Here is a 7,358-nt window from a genome sequence, read left to right on the forward strand (position 1 = left end):
TATGACTTTTTCGAGTTCAACATTGTATGTATCCACAAGTTTTTTCTCATACTTCCAGCACAGCTGCTGAAACCATCCTTCATTATCAAAAAGTCTTTGCACTTTAGCACGCACAACAAAATTAACATCCTGCAATATTAAACATTGATAGGTGTTAAAAAAATAACTATTTTGTACTTAGTATTTTAGAAAGTTTAATTTGCATTGTCTTAACAAAATATAAATAAGGATTAACCTTTGGTAACTTAATAATATCCGATATCAAAGTTGGTGCAGTTGTTTCAAATCTTGCAAGTACTGAAGTCTCTTCCTCTTCAAAGTTCGGATCCATAGTGGGAATTTGACTAAGCTGAACCTTGTCCGGATTTTCTTTCAAGCTTTAAAATTTTACAAACATTATTAGAATCTTTGTATTATGTATAACCACTTTATAACCACTTTATTACATATAAAAAATACTTACAGTGAATTATAATTTGAAATTGGAGGTACAGGCTCATTGAGATACAACCTTGTACCAAAGAATATGTTATTGACTTGTGGACCATCTATAATAATACATAATATTATTAGATCTTACCTAATTACAATGAATATAAATGTATAAGCTTATATAGGGAAAATATATTATTACCATCTCAATCTTTGAGTGTGCAGTTGTGGATCAAAGCTACAATTGGATTGTCATCCAATTGGTATTTTTTTTGCCATTTCAACTAATCTGATTGCGTGTTCTCCCCATAACGCACATCGTATAAGCTCACCCCTATATAGATTTTAATAAATTTAGTTTTTGGTAATAAGTAAAAATATTGTATTACACAAAGTAATTGCCTTTGATTCTGTTACCTGTGATTTTGCAACTGGAATTCCAAAATCTTCCTTGGCCCATATTTATCTTTGATTGTTCTATATCTTATCACATTCACAACTCTCCCCGTCACATCTGCCATAAATCAATAAATAATTTATGTTTTTAAATAATAAAAATATATATGCATACATATATATATTGTTTAAAGTAACTTAAGTAATAGTAATTTACCGAATATTTCATTAGGGCGTAACAGTTTTTGGTTAACCTGCTCAAAAGTTACTACACGAAACACATCAGTTTCGATTTCAAATTCAGCAGACTTTTGCACCTTACAGATTTTGTACATTATGATCTTATACGGGTTGTTGATAAACTGGATATAGTCATATGTTGAGTCTATGACTGTGTACCTAGAGAGATATAGGAAACATCCTTCTTTAAAAGTAGCTTCAAAAAAAGTAATAGCATCCTTGTCTAGTACAGCCCTAATCTTGTTACCCTATTATAACGATTACATGAGATAAATTTATATAAGAACTGCTGTTAAATTACAAAATAGTTATCGGAATCTTTCACATCATAAAACAACAACTGGAGGATTTAATTTGTACATCTTAAGATACAATTGCAGTTTCAAGAGTTGCTGTTAAATTACAGAATAACTGTTTGTACCCTATTATAATGATTACATGAGATAAATTTATATAAGAACTGCTGTTAAATTACAAAATAGTTATCGGAATCTTTCACATCATAAAACAACAACTGGAGGATTTAATGTGTACATCTTAAGATACAATTGCAGTTTCAAGAGTTGCTGTTAAATTACAGAATAACTGTTTGACTAAGATTATATGTGCAACAGTTTGAGTAATATCGTGTTAGGATATGTTGATTATAAATTATAGTAAAACAGTTTTTTACATAAATATACAAATGCAATTATAGAGAAAATAGCCCAACAAGATTATGTATGAAACAAACTCAGAATTATATCTACTGTTGTATTTATATGCAAAAGAGGTTTTGTAAATACCTGCTCATCGACCAAAACCATCTCAACTGAAGTTGGTTTGGATTTATTGAACTTTGAGAACTTTTTCCACATAAAGTGTACCTTGACTCTAACCTTACAGCCTGCGTTTTCCTTGGTGACTTCATTAAGTGGAGTGATACCTTCGTTATTAGCCATTGATTAGAGGTTCAGAGAATACTTTTGAATGAATGTTTTTTTAATGTGAATAACAAAAAGCCGAAGATACAATCCTTTAAATAAGATGCTGGTGAACCTAGGATTACGGTTTATTTTTTAGATAATATAGGGATAGAATATAACTTAAAAATATATAATCTATCTATAGTTTCTATTATATTGCTAAAATGATGATGTCATAAAAAGGCTATTTTTCTTTATAAAAGAAAATCAAAAAGAAAAAGAAAAAATTTGAAAGCATGTTGATGATGTCATTAAGTAAATTAATTAATACTAATTAAAAAATGTTTAGGATAAATGACATTAAAATACCCTTACTGTTGGTGCATATAAATCCCGAGTTCTTATCAACCGAGGCAAACATGACTGTCGGTCGACTGTCATATCAATCGACCGATGTTGGAGACAGTCGACTGTCTCCCTGAGAATATATATACGGGTTGCCTTGTTCATTTTAGTTGTTGATCGTTCCACACCCCGTCACTGCTGCCGGTCGTTTTCCTCCCGTCCCAAAAAACCACACAAGTCGAATCTAGACTCTAGGCATCGATCTAATCCGGTCCAAAAGGATCCGGTTCGACCCATTCGATCCCGAACGTCAACGATTCACGAAAACCTTCGATCCCAAGATCCATCGAGCTCCAACAAAGTGGTATCAGAGCTTTAAGGCTTGTAGGATCGATCGTTCAATCCGTGAATTCGTTTTTGAGTCATAAAAATTCGATTTTTAAAGTTTTTTTTTCCGGTTCAAACATTGGTTTGTAAAGTCAAAAAGAGTATTGTTTTAAATAAAACTAAAATTGCAAAAGTGTTCTAAATCGTGTCACGTACCTTTCTGCAAGTTTTCAAGTCCTAACTCGCTGTTTTGGGTCTCCTCCACCGCGAACCACCACCACCCGCTGCCATTTTCTGCAAAATCACCAAGAAAACGTCATTTTTAAAGTCGACCGATTGTCAATCTACTTCGGCCGATTGTCAACCTACTTCGGCCGATTGTCACTCTCAATTCGACCGATTGTCACCTCACTTCGACCGATTGTAAAAGCCAAATCGACCGATATTTTACCAAATAACCTGTTTGACGTCGAACCTCGGCCAACTAACGATACGACAGTCGACCGACTGTCTAATCCTCGACCGATTGTCTCTCTTCTTCGACCGACTGTGTTTCTGAAAAAAAAAATATATATATAACAATTTAGGTAAGTTGCAGGTACCTATTTTTGTTTGATAAGTGTTGAGAAGAAGAAGTAACAGTGTAAATCAATTTTTTTTTTTTTTTTTTTTTTTTTTGGGGGTTTGTTTTGTCACGAAGATAAAAAAGAAAGAACAAGAGATTAGTATTGAATGTGGAAATTATCAGTTGTGGGAAGGAGATTAATAGACTTGTGACTTAAATAGATGCATGAGTTCACTGGATTATTGGTTTTAGTATAAGAGTGAGACTCATTTTGGATTGTTGTCAAACAAAGAAATAAGTGTCATTCTTGTGGGGACCATCCTTGGTGTTCTTATTTTATTCTTTGTTGAGACGTGGACGAGAGAGATAGAGATTGGTGTTGATGTACTTTGAGGCAAGTTGGACCACACTTTTTTGGAGTATTGATCAACATCACATAAAAAATAAAATAAAAAGGTGCAAGTATTGGTATTGGTGAAATCATACAAAAGTTTTTTTTTTTTAGTTACACTTCTTTTATTTTAATTCAAATTTTGTTATATATATATAAAAAAAAAACGACTTTCTTGTTTTAATATAAATATAAATAAATTTGTGGACTCCTTTTATTTTGTATTGGTCAATAATTGAAAGAAATAAGGAGATGGATCCCACTTGTGTGCTTGTTGACATAGAACAGGAGCAAGAAGCAAAGTAAGCAAACAAAGTAATTTAATTACTTGTGGTTTTTGGTGATACACGTGGGACAAGAAGAGAAAGAAAGAAGGATCAAAATTTGTGTCCAAAATTTTAAAATCTCTAATCTTTGGTTATTTTTTGGGAATTTCGCGATTTTTTGTTAGATTTTAAAGTATTCATATGTTTTACTCGTGTGACGAAATGAAGGAAAATAAGGGACAAACGTTGAAACGGGAATGGAAAAGATTTGCAGCACGGAGTACCGAGACTTTAGAGGACACGATAACGAGATATTGTCATTTAATATCCGAGATGAAAAATTGTAGAATCGAGGTGACACAATATAAGGCTGTAAAAGTTCTAAAAGAGGGATTGCCAAGGAAATGGAATGCATGCATTGAGCAACTTGAAGAGAGAGCTTGGGTTAGAGATACTGTTCTCACTCTCAATTCAGTTATTTCCATGTTGAGAGAGAAGATATTAGAACAATATGCTATAAGCAATATGCTTCAAGATCTTAAGATAAATGATACGTCTTCATCCAGAGTTGAAGAGCCGGTTGTGAATGCTGTTGCTGATGAGTCAGATAATGTTGAGCAGGATGCGGTCATCACTAAATCAGTATTGAATTCAGAATCTGAAGAAGACAGTTGCGCTAAGGAGAATAGTACGTTCATGAAAGATGCATCTAGCAGCTCTAAGGTACATGCTGAACCTTCCTTTGTATGTAATGATTGTGTTAGTCATAAACGTGAGATTGCTAAACTGGAATGCATAGTTTCTAAACTGAATGGAATCCCCTTAGATTGTGTTTACTGTCCCGAGTTAAAACGGGAGCTTCATATTTTTAAGGCGAGTTATCTAGAGATGAAATCCCTGTATGAGACTAATTTAATTCACTTTAACAATAAGAAGGAATTCAGGGAGACAATCAAAACTCTAGAAGGTCAAGTTCATGAACCGGATCCGATCCGAGTAGAAATACACCCATGAACCGGATCCCAAGATACACCCATGTCCATGTATTTCGGTTTTAGTATTTTAGGGGGAGAAAATGGTAACAGCAGAAAAAAAAAAAAAAATTGATGATAAAATGAAAAACACACAAAAATAGAAAATCAAAAAATTGAGTTGCTTGATCAACACGTTGGGAGATGACTGTATTACTAAACTTGCATGTTTATCATTTGGCGCGAATAATAAGTAGTATAGATTAAATCAATGATTATTCATATCAAGTACCATTAAGCCTTATGACTCAATCATCAGAATGAGATGATCACACTCATAATCATGTAAATATCTTGATAAGGAAATCATGGAAAGATTTACAGCGGTTGAACGGTAGTCACCTAATTATCACGTGTGCATATTCTAGAAATAATTGTTCAGGAAATCAACAGAAGGTGAGGGTATTCCCTATTGAGATTTATACTGGACATATTTGGCGTTGAATATCCCCAAGCAATAATCAAAATTTGCTCTACCATTGAGTCTAACGACTAATTGGGATATTCAAGTGATCAATACAAGGTGAGGATATTTTGTACAGATATTGTATATCAAATTCTATCGGCTCGTAATGCTTGAATCCAAATATAGAAAGGTTAGCTTACATAGAGGTAAATATATTTCGAAAATAATGTTTAAAAGTATATCCAACCATCACGGGCCGTCCTTGTCTTTAAGAGAGAACACCTATGAATGATTTGAGCATCCAAAGTAATTATGAAGTCAACGAGCATCTGCATAAAGTTCAAGTCAAGCTTTAACAAGATGAAAACAATATTCAAATGTTCAAAGATGAAGAATTCAAGTCAAAATCAATCAAGAAGAAATATAATGAAGAGAGTTCCCATAATGAGGAGAGTTCCCATAATTAAAGAAGATATGTGCTCAAATCTCAATTCATTCATAGTGTGCCGCTCTCGCGTGGCTTGGATTGTTGATCCAGGGGTTCACATTGAACTGCCGAGAATCCTTGTGCCTGTGATATACGATATACCCATTAAGACAAGAAGCTAGAAATATATTTACAGATATGTACTCTAAGTTATGCTATTACAGATGAAAAGCATGGGGTTTATAGCAGTTGTGTATGCACATCTCAGAATATTCAAATACTATGAGATCTACCCGAGCCATCTAAATCGAAGGTATAGGTTGAGGTAGAAGCCCAAGGCTGACAGAAATATTCAAAATACTGTGAGAGTACCTCCTGATCAATTAGATCAAAAGTATGTGCTAGTGATAACGGACATCGTCTGGACTTTAGTGCTCAATTGACTACCTGATACATCGTGCGATCTCAAATGAGGACTGATTCGATGATCTAATCTAGCATAGAAATATGTTAAAGTAATTAATCAACGTGATCATCAAAATGTCTATGAGGAAAGAATATGAAAGCTTAATGTGACTTGATATCTATAATCAGAGTTTTAATCTGTAGGTACTTAATCTTAAGAATTGAACGATGATGATTTGCTACAACAGTTTAGTATTGATTCCATGTTAAGATCAACATATTAAAAGAAATATGTGATTTTGTTTCCGTTAAAATATTTGTTAGTATTTTAGTGTAATTGCATCAACTTTTCATACATGCATTCATATTATGCAAAACAAAAAGATTTTTGGTATGTTTTAGCATAAATTTTAGAAAATTCAAAAATATTTTCAGTCTTATTTATTTTTCTGGTTACTCATGTGAGATGAAACTGACGTGTCAGACTGAAGTTAAGTTTTGTTGAAAAGCAATAAGTGTTTTTGCTGTTTGAAAATTCAAAAGTTTTGAATGTTTACAACAATGTGATTTGAATTTTGAATGTATATGAAAAATGTTGAGTCAAAATGGTTAAACCTGTGTTTGTTTGAACTGTATGTCTATATGACCAACATTTTGTCAAAGTTGATATATGTACGAGCCATGTTAACTGAAAGAAGAAGTTAAAGTTGGAGCTTCGGGAGTTCTGATGAACATGAAGGAATGGCGTACGTGAAAGAAATGAATAAAGCTGCTTAATTAATAGTCTCGATGATTATAATGTTAAGAAGCTTTTGAAGAAAATAGAAGTTATTGTGGGATAATCAGAAGCGTCTGATTATTTATGGGCCAAACATTGTCAAATCTTAAGACTCCGCTGCTTCTAAGAAGATTTGAAGAGATTGAAGAACCTGAAGTCACAACAGTCATAAGTTAGGGTTAATCTAATGACTGTCGAGCTTTGAAGATTGCTGAGTATAAGTCTCCGAGTATCAAAAGAGATTTTACTTAAAGGTTCAACAAATTGTATTTCTTGATAATTGTATCGACTTGCAATTGTCACTGGAATATGATAAGGATAAAGATGAAGAGAGAAGACGAGTAGAGAAAATATGTGCCATATAAGGGAGTTTATTGGTGCATAAGGAAATTCAAGTAAATCAGAATGTAATGCCACATCCTAGGGGGAGTATGTTGATCCTCA

This window comes from Rutidosis leptorrhynchoides, chromosome 11, assembly GCF_046630445.1.
Source record: "Rutidosis leptorrhynchoides isolate AG116_Rl617_1_P2 chromosome 11, CSIRO_AGI_Rlap_v1, whole genome shotgun sequence".
Classification (NCBI taxonomy): Eukaryota; Viridiplantae; Streptophyta; class Magnoliopsida; order Asterales; family Asteraceae; genus Rutidosis; species Rutidosis leptorrhynchoides.